General features: G+C 39.4%; 1 pseudogene; it reads left to right on the top strand.

Moving 5' to 3' along the window:
* The first annotated feature begins 638 nt into the window (after positions 1–638).
* On the top strand, positions 639–1,250 carry LOC100589405 (annotated as a pseudogene).
* Positions 1,251–10,902: the final 9,652 nt, after the last annotated feature.

Raw genomic sequence — 10,902 nt, 5'->3', positions numbered from 1 at the left:
TTCTTACTGACTTCATCTGTGGGCACCATCAGTTTCCAAGTGTTGTCACTGCAAATAAGTGATGTGTGCATTCATCTTTTATTAATTACTTTAACATTCAAACAAATGCCAACATTTCCAACATTTCACCAAGGAAACAGCATTATCTTAAGAAGTCGGGACATAATTATAGAAAATATAATGTTCTACAATGAGGTCCTGATCTTATCAACCTAAAACTAAACCTGATTAATCAGTATACTGAGAACCAAGTGAGCAGTTCTCTCTATCATTGGCCCAACCTGGATTATGCGAGAAGCAGGAAGAGCCACTGACCCCAGCCTGAGTAATAAGAACGAGGGTGAATCCCCAGACACACATTTATATATTGGGATCAGAGAATAATCCTCAAAAACAGTTTAAACGTTTATATTTATGGACCCAACAAACATTATTTGTGAAACACTTGTTAGGCATCTTCATATTTTAAAAATCAGAAAAGATCTCTGACTTCAAGAAGCTCACAATCTAATGGAGAGAGTATACAAGTACTTGCAGTCCTCTTTACAGTCCTTTGTTCAGTGCCAGACTGTGAATTCTGATTCTGATTAGGCGTCTCTAACCCACCTTTTTCCCTAGCAGCCTGATCCACCTGCTCCATGGGAAGAAATAAGGTGACGTGGGTAAATGAGTTCACACTAATGGGTCTCTCCAATGACAGGCAGACCCAAGCTGGACTCTATCTTATCTGGAGCCACCTACCTGCTGACCCTACTGGGAAATGGGCTAATCCTGCTGCTGATCTGGCTGGATGTGCATCTCCACCTACACATGTACGTCTTCCCCTGCAACCTCTCACTCACGGACATCTGCTACACCTCCAGCAGGGTCCCTCAGAGTTGGTGTACTTCCTCCTAAAGAAGAAGACCATCTTTGCCCAATATGGGACCCAGCTCTTCTTCTCCCTGGCCTTTGGGGGCACCGAGTTCCTGCTGCTTACCTCAGTGGCCTATGACCACTACGTGGCCGTCTGTGACCCCCAGCGTTACTTGGCAGTGATGAGCCCAAGGTTACGCATGGCTCTGGCAGCTGTCTCTTGGCTAGTGAGCCTGGCTAATTCTGCTATAGAGACAGCAGTCACCATGCACCTGCCCACCTGCAGCCACAACCTGCAGAACTATATAGCCTGTGAGCATGTCATGCTCACAAGTTGTCATGGTGGGTTCCAGTGTAGTAGTGGCTGCTTGTGCCCTGAGCTGGATGCTGGGTAATAATTCAGTTTTAGAAGGAGAAAAATACATAAGAACTCAGAAGTGAAAAGAAAAGGTTTTCCCCTTATAGTACATAGCAGTACATTGAAAAGTGTACTAAGGGATAAAGTGTTTGTGCAAGCGTATGTCTGTGTGTGTGTGTGTGTGTGTGTGTGTGTGTGTCTGTTTCTGTGTGCATGTTGGAAAGATGTACTCTTTGCTTTCGAAGGCATTAATAAATAATGTCTTAGACTTTGTTTTATGATTCTGGGATCTTCTTGGTGTCACCAGCCTTGTTCCAACAAGATTCAATAGCAAACTACACCTATCAGAAATTTTAAGTATTTGTTGACCAAGTGAACATAAGCATGTTTATCATAATCATTGTTATCATTGTCCTAAGTATTGATTTCATCATCTGAAATCAATCAAATACCGCATTTAATGAACATTTTTTTCTATACTCAACCCTGTTTCCCATTATCTCCAGTGTCAACTTCCTTCTTCCTAAGTATTGAAAGCATCACAGAGGCTGGGACATCATGCGGATCTTGGAAAGAAGTAACAATCAGGAAACAAATTGTGTCGAGTCCCATGAAGCAACACACTGTGACAGGTGCTGCAAGAGACACAAGACATCTAATAGGAGATCCTTCCCCACAACCAAGAGATTATTTGGAAAGATAAGAGATAGATATCAAAAACTGAAAAAAAAATAAATTATGACATACTCCAACAATGCAAAACAGTAAAGTGTTTGCAAAATTTGATTAATCTCCAAATATGAAACAGATTAGAAGCCCTATTGAATTCATAGAATTATCCTACCGAGGGGAGAAATCAATATGGTTTGCAAAGGAATTAAAGGGGAAGAAAAAAGTTAAATCAGGTCTTTTAAAATGGTAAAATTTGGATAGGTGAGAGAGTAGAGAGAAATAATTCATTCTTGGTAAATGGGGGAATAACATAATCCAGGAGGAGGTAGAAAAAAAAGGAAAGTATGTTTGGGGAAGAGTAAGCAAACCAGTTTGGTTAGAGCGAAGATTTTATTTTGAGGCATTATGAAAATGAGCTGTCTGGAAAGAGGGCTTTGAAAACAAAGCCAAGGAAGCTGCAATGGCAAGAGAGCAGGGTTTTTTATATGGGGAATAGCACACTGAATACAGTGTTCTAGAAGCTATACTCTTTCTCTCTACCAGGCCTACTAGACTAATTGAGACGAAAATTAACTATTTCATGCTTAAGTGGAAGGAGTAAATGAATCAACTATTTATAATGCAGCTTTCTGTAATTAAGGCAGACTTTGTAGACCTGGTAGAGTTTAAGGCAGGGTTCAAAACCTAAAGATCTGGAAGCCAGAGTATCTACAAGGGAAGTTATTTAGAACACGGAGAAATGTTAGAAGTAAAAATGAATGAACAAATATTGAGGTTGAGAATTGGACAAAGGGTGTAACTGTAGACAAAGTGCCTTTTACTTTCCCGTTTCATTTTTTGTTGCTGTTATTTTAAGGCAAGAGGATGCCATGCCATCTGAGTAACACTCTGAAAACTCCTCAAAAATAAACTGAGTTTACTTGGTGTGTTCTATAAGTGTCATCTATGATATCAACCCATGTCTGATCTCTTGCCACATCTGAAAAGGCAAACCCCTGGTTAGACAGGTCCCATCCTGGTTAGGGAGGGACTCTGAGTTGGCTTTTCTGATATTGAATCATAAAACAAAGTCTAAACCGCACCAAAGGCACTAGCCTGGGAAAGACTTCAAACCTTTTTTATTTTAAAATGAAGACTAAATCAATGCATGATACCCCTGAGAGCAAAACTCAGGGTCCAAGTTCACACAGTGAGTAATAATGGCCCTGTCCTCTGAAGAATAAAGGAAGGGAAGGGAGGGAGTAGGAAGTAGAATTAGGAGAGTGGCTCTAGAATCTTAGAGATGAGGCAGAAAGCAAATGGGTATGACAAAACAGTGTCCCATGGCCATTCTGAACATGCCTGGGAACTCACATGTAGGGGCTCCCCAACAGCAGGACCCCGCTGCTCCTCCAGAAGAGCAGGACAGCATCAATCCAACCTCTTCTATCCAAAGCAAAATCTCCCCACACAGCACACTTTGTTCCACATAAATCACAGGACCAAAAAATGCCACTACAGAGAGCAGGGATTCTTGGCCTAGAGCTATTCATAGGTTTCAGCATATGGATTATGGGAATTATGTTTTAAAATATTACCTCATCTATAGTTTCACCACTTCCTAAGGGAATATGACTCTGATGTTGTCCTCACTCCAAGTTTCTGCCAAATAACGCCATTGCTCCCTGTTATACACACTGATAGACCCCGGTGTTTACCCTTCATAGACTTTTCCCAGTTTGCAACAATAGGCTTACTGGTATGACTAGATGCATTATCCCTGACTCCCCCACAAGACTGCAAACTCCAGGAGGGTCGAGGCTGTGCCTGTGATGCTCACCACTTTATTTCCAGTATAGAGAATTGCCCTCGCATAATCACTCAAAAACCCATCAGCAACCTGGATGGAGCTGGAGAGCATTATTCTAAATGAAGTAACTCAGGAATGGAAAATCAAATATTGTATGTTCTGACTTACAAGTGGGAGCTGAACTATAAGGATGCAAAGACATAAGAATGAGACAATGGACTTCGGGGACTTAAGGGGAAGGGTAGGAGGGAAGGGAGGGATAAAAGACTACACATTAGGTACAGTGTACACTGCTTTGCTGATGGGTGCACCAAAATCTCAGAAATCACCACTGAAGAACTTATCCATGTAACCAAACACTGCCTGTTCCCCAAAACCCTATTGAAATTCTTTTTTAAATGTATTATTAACTTAATCAATTTTCAATCTGTGGTGAACACCTTCTGATTTACAATTTGGTCTGTATGAATATGTTTTTTACATTGTATAACATGTCTTTTTGAAAATCTTTAGTAGTCAACTGTGATCTTTGGTGCTGATTGATTAGACAGGTGTTTTAGGTAAGCTTTCCAGACACCCAGGAACTGGACTTGCCATTAGGCAACTCTACCAGAAGAGGGCAGTGGAGCTTCTAGCCCATGATCAGGGGTCCATCAGTAAACCTGATTTACCATTGATCTAATATGATTTCCAATGCATTCTTAGTCTTTTCATTTCTTTCCTAAATATAACCATTCAATATAGCAACCTCACACAAAATGATAGAGAATAAAGTTTAAAGATAATAGCTAGGTGAAATTTAATAACTCTCATAATATTCTTATAATTTCCTCCTTTACCCTTCCTTCAAAGAAAAAAAAACAAAAAAAACAAAAAACACCACCTTGGCTCTTTTCTCTCACAACCATCAGCCAATATAAAAATGTGACTTAAGTGAATTACTCTCTTAGAACCACACCCTTGAGTAAACCTCTAGTGAGCTTCAGGTTGATTTCAGTGTCAGAATTCCTGTCCAATGATTACTCATCCATCATGAGTGGTTTTTGTTTATTTATCTCAGTCACATATAGGATATTTGCCCTGTTTGACAACTGAAAAAAACTGGAAAATGCTGAAAAAGTTGGGGAAAAAACATATCAGAGAAAGAAAAAGTAAAAGAATAACTAGTCTTTGCTAGCCTAGTCTAGAATAACTAGAAAAGTTATTGCCTAACTGTGGTTTCTTTGCTCCCTTCATACTGATGCAGATATGGAAAATAATAATAATAATTTTGAGTTATAATTACTATTAAAAGCTATAATGAATACTGCTTATGTGTCATGTACATATATTATTTATTTCATCCTCACAGCTGCTACTCCACTTAACATATCAGGAAACTAAGGCGTGATGTATACGTATAAGGATACATATTACATGATCTACATTTTTGAAGAATTAAAACCTACTGAAAGTAATAAAAAAAGAAATCTGAAAAAATGGAAAGGCAGACCAATTCTTACATAGGAACAGTCAACATAACGGAGCTATACATCTCCTTATGTTAAATTGCACATTTAACAGGATCCCAATTAATTTTTTAAAAGAAATTTATGTTTGATACCACACAAAATTATTCTAAAAATAATAACAAAGAAATTTCTGAAAAACATTAATGAAGAAGGACTAGTTTACCAGCTATTTCAAACATATTTTAGACCTGAAACAATTAAAATGCTGTAGTCAAAGCACATGCTTACACCAAGGCAGTGAAACAGAATAGACAGTCTAGAAATAAGCCAAAATACAAAATAATTTAATAAATCATAAAAAGTAGCACTTTAAATCAGTGGAGAAAAAAATATTCAATAAATGGCATTAAGACAACAAACTAATAATCTGAAAAAAATAAAATTTATAAAAAATATATACCTTATATCAGGATTTAAAATATTTAAGTGTAAGAATGAAAATGTAAAAGTACAAGAAGAAAATAAAAGAGAATATTTATGATAACAACATGAGGACTGCCTGCTAATTATGAGGCAAAATCCCAGAAGTCATTAAACTTTTTTGGATGAAATCAGCAAAAATTTCTGTATATCACAAGCCATTATTGTAAAAGTAAAAACCAACAAAAATATAGATGGTGTATTAGTCTGTTTTCACACTACTATAAAGAACTACGTGACACTGGGTAATTTATAAAGGAAAGGGGTTTAATTGACTCACAGTTCCACGTGGCTGGGAGGCCTCAGGAAACTTATACAATCATGGCAGAAGGTGAAGGGAAAGCAAGTACCTTCTTCACACAGTGGCAGGAAAGAGAGAGTGAGTGAAGAAGGAAGTGCAACACTTTTAAACCATCAGATCTTATGAGAACTCACTCACTATTATGAGAACAGCATGGGGAAACCACCCCCATGATTCAATCACCTCCCACCAGGTCCCTTCCTTTGATATATGGGGATTACAATTTGAGATGAGATTTGGGTGGGAACACAGAGCCAAACCGTATCATTCCACTTCTGGCCCTTCCCAAATCTCATGTCCCCTTCACATTTCAAAACCAATCATGCCTTTGCAACAGTCCCCCAAAGTCTTAACTCATTACGGCATTAACTCAAAAGTCCAAGTCCAAAGTCTCATCTAAGATAAGGCAAGTCCCTTCTGCCTATGAGCCTGTAAATTCAAAAACAAGTGAGTTACTTCCAAGATACAGAGTGGGTACAGGCATTGGGTAAATGTTCCCATTGCAGGTGAAATTTTCCAAAACAAAGGAGCCACAGGCCCCATGCAAGTCCAAAGCACAGCAGGCAGTCACTAAATCTTAAAACTCCAAAATGATTTCATTTGACTCCACGTCTCACATCCAGGCATGCTGATGCAAGGGGTGGGCTCCCATAGCCTTGGGCAGATCCATCCCTGTGGGCTCTGCAGGGTACAGGCCCTGTGGCTGATTTCACTGGCTGGCATCAAGTGCCTATAGCTTTTCCAGGCCCATAGCACAAGCTGTTGGTGGATCTACCATTCTGGAGTCTGGAGGACAGTGGCCCTCTTGTCACAGCTCCACTAGGCAGTGGCCCAGTGGGGACTCTGTGGGGGCTCCAACCCCACATTTCCCCTTTGCACTGCCCTAGTAGAGGTTCTCCACGAGGGCTCCATCCATGCAGCAGACCTATGCCTGGACATCCAGTTGTTTTCATACATCTTCTGAAATCTAGGCAAAGGTTCTCAATCCTCAATTCTTGCTTTCTGTGCACCTACAGACCCAACACCATGTGGAAGCTGCCAAGGTTTGGGGCTTGCACCCTGTGAAGTAACAGCCCAAGCTGTCTCTTGGCTCCTTTTAGCCATGGCTGGAACTGGGGCAGCTGGGATGCAGGGCACCAAGTGCTGAGGCTACACAGAACAGCAGCAGGGCCCTAGGGCTGGCCCAACAAACCATATCATCCTCCTAGGCCTCCAGGCCTATGATGGGAAGGGCTGCCGCAAAGATCTCTGACATGTCCTGGAGACATTTTCCCTATTGTTTTGGCTATTAATGTTCAGTTCCTCATTACTTATGCAAATTTCTGCAGCCAGCTTGAATTTCTCCCAGAAAATGGATTTTTCTTTTCTACCTCATGATCAGGCTGCAAATTTTCCAAACTTTTATGCTCTGTTTCCCTTTTAAATAAAAGTTTCAGTTTAAGATAATCTCCATGAATGCATATGACTAAACACTTTCAGAATCAGCCAGGTCACCTCTTGAATGCTTTGATGCTTAGAAATTTCTTCCAGCATATACCCTAAATTATCTCCCTCAAGTTCAAAGTTCCACAGATCTCTAGGGCAGGGCCAAAATACAACCAGACTTTTTGCTAAAGCATAGCATAAGTGACCTTTACTCTACTTCCCAATAATTTCTTCATCTCCATCTGAGACCATCTCAGCCTGGACTTCATTGTCCATATCACTATTAGCATTTTAGTTAAGACCATTCAACAAGTCTCTAGGAAGTTCCAAACTCTCCCACATCTTCCTGTCTTCTTCCAAGCCCTCCAAACTGTTCCAGCCTCTGCCTGTTACCCAGCTCCAAAGTCATTTCCAAATTTTCAGGTTATCTTTAGAGCAATACCCCACTCCTGGTACCAATTATCTATATTAGTCCATCTTCACACTGCTATAAAGAACTACCTGAGACTGGGTAATTTATAAAGGAAAGAGGTTTAATTGATTCACAGTTCCATATGGCTGGGAAGCCTCAGGAAACTTACAGTCATGGCAGAAGGTGAAGGGGAGGAAAGTACCTTCTTCACATGGCAGCAGGAAGGGGTGAACAAAGAAAGAAGTACCACAGTTTTAAACCATCAGATCTTGTGAGAATTCACTCAGTATCATGAGAACAGCATGGGGGAAACAACCCTCATGATTCAATCACCTTCCATCAGGTCCCTCTCTCAATGCATGGAGATTACAATTTGAGATGAAATTTGGGTGAGGACACAGAGCCAAACCATATCATATGGTAAAGGTAGTAGGCACAAATGCAAAGAGGTAGCATGAAAGAGTTCTTTTATGTTGATGGAAAAGTTCTGTATCTCGATTATAATTACACAAATCTCTAACTAGGATAAAATTGAATAGAACTACACACACAAACACACAAATGTAAGTTTTTAAAATAGTAAAAATTGAATAAGTTCTGTAGCCTAACAGTAATGTAGCAATGTCAATTTTCTAGTTTTGTTATCATACTACAGCTATATAAAATGTCACCACTGGGGAAAGCCGGATGAAGATTTATGCTATTTTTGCAACTTCATGTGAGTCTATCATTATTTCAAAATAAAAGAGCTTTTAAAACTAACATTAGAATTAAGAAAAAATAAAATTAAAAACACTGGGAGTAGGGAATTGCTTTGCTGCTCATATCACAAATAAAGAGCTAATTCCTCTAAGATATAAAGGGTTCCTCAAAACCAATAAGAAAAAGGCCAAAAGCCAAATCAAAAAAAGATATAGACTGTCCACAGTAAATAAACATAAATGGCTCTAAACATATAAAATAATTATAAACACTCACTCATAGTAAGAGTCATGCAAATGACAGCTAATTTTTTTTAACCTAACAGGTTGGCAAAAACAGAAAGTGTGAAAAAAGTTCTCTAATAAATTGCTGGTGGGAAAGTAAACTGATGCAAACCAATAAAGGGTGATATCTGTCAAAATTAGAAATGCACATTCCATTCAACTCAGTAATTCCATTTCTTGAGACTTATCCTATCGCTTGTTTGCACATGTGGAAAATTACATATGCAGAAGATTATTCATTATAGCATTACTATAACAGCAAAAAACAGGAAGTAAACTAAATGACCACAAACACATGGCTAGTTAAAGAAACTGTGGTACATCAGTGCAAAAAATTTTACAAGTGAGGAAATACTATGCATATCCACATACATAGCTCACCAAGATATGTTATAAGGTGAAAAGAGCAAGGGGCAGGACAATGTGTGTATTCTGCAACCATTGTATGGAAAGATGGAGACATTATAAGTCATTTGATTGGTAGCTAGTTAGGTACTAGTATAGAATATACCAGTGCATAAGTTAGTTGACTGGTTCATTAGGTATTAGTGGCTTTCTGGTAGAATAAAATACCTCTACAAGGATAGACATAAAACTGGTAAGACTGTATCAGGATGGAACAGATAAGAGGGAGATTTTCTATACATACTCTTCAATAGGTTTTGAATTTTCATCCATGAAAATATATTAGGTATTTTTAAAAATAAATGCTTAAATTAAAAATGTAGAGCCATGTGCCCAAAGATTATTGTTCATGAGTGTTCATCCACTCATTGGTACATCCCCTAATCAAAGTCTTCACTCTTAGAGGAAATTACAATTTCTCCCTATCAGGGATTCAGCTGCAAGCTAGTCTCTGAAATTTGCACATTGATGCCCTTTAGCAAAAAAGTTTAAGCTATCTTAGAGGCACTCATATCTCTAAATAAAATTTTTTCCAAAAGTATTTCTAAAATCATTTGCATAGTAATTGGAGCAAGTTATTTTAAAACAGTATTTAAATGTAAAATTTTGAACAGGATGGTTCTTTTTAAAACAATACTTAAGTAGTTTTTAGATAGAAATTAATGAATTTTTTTTAAGACAGGGTCTCATTCTGTTGCCCAGCCTGGAGTACAGTGGTGCGATCATAGCTCACTGCAGCCTCTATCTCCTGAGCTCAAGTGATCCTCCCACCTCAGACTCACAAGTAGCTGGGACCACAGGTGCACACCACCACACCTGGCTGATTTTTTTGAATTTTTAGTAGAGAGGAGGTCTCACTCTCTTGCCCAGGCTGCTCTTGAACTCCTGAGCTCGAGCAGTCTGCCTGCCTCAGCTTCCCAAAGTGTTGGGATTACGGACGTCACCGCTCCCAGTCTAATGAAATTCCTGAGTCTGTTTTTCAGATTGAAAAGTACGTGTTTATTCAATGCAGATGTGACTCTGAGACATATGCTTGAGGAAGAAAAGAAAGTCACAATGTGTCTTTTTCTAAAGGAATGATAAACAAGAAAAAAGTCTGGCTACTACTCAGACTTCAGAGAAGAGAAAATTGAAGTCAGAAATGTTAATGAGAAAAGCGACTGGGTGGTGTAAAGAAACCTTCCAGTAAACTTAATAAAATTAAAACCAGATTATCCAAGTTTGTGTGGAGACAAAGTATCTTCATGCAGTAAAGGGCAATCAGAACTCACAGCCCAGGCCACTGCCTGCCACAACTGCCTGTCCCTTGGGGCTCTCGTAGTAACCATGACATTTGTCCTCAAGAAGGCTGTCGCTTCACTATCTACATCTCAGTTCAGCCATAGAGACAAGTATTTGCTCTTAACTTTCTGAAAGGCAGTGGAGATGCAATGGCACAGTTAATCAACACTTTTAACCGAAGCCTTCCAGATAATAAAGGGGTACAAACGTAAAGAGTAGCACGACATCGTATTAACATATTCCGAACTTCTGGGCCATACCGGCTCTCTGGGGTCCATGGGACTGCATCTCAATAATATTCCAAAGAAGGGAAGCATGCTCAGAGAGTTCCCAGATTTCCTTGTCTCCTCCACTTCCCAGACGAGGAACCCCATAGCAGGACCCAGTATTCATCTACCTATGAAAACACCTCCTCCATGTCAGTGGGCCACAGCTCTGCCATCCTCACCTTTCTTTTCCGGGGGTCTAGATAAGGAGACCATGCCAT

This window comes from Nomascus leucogenys, chromosome 13, assembly GCF_006542625.1.
Source record: "Nomascus leucogenys isolate Asia chromosome 13, Asia_NLE_v1, whole genome shotgun sequence".
Lineage (NCBI taxonomy): Eukaryota > Metazoa > Chordata > Mammalia > Primates > Hylobatidae > Nomascus > Nomascus leucogenys.
The sequence above is the reverse complement of the archived record's forward strand: the minus strand, read 5'-3'. Positions and strand labels throughout refer to the sequence as shown.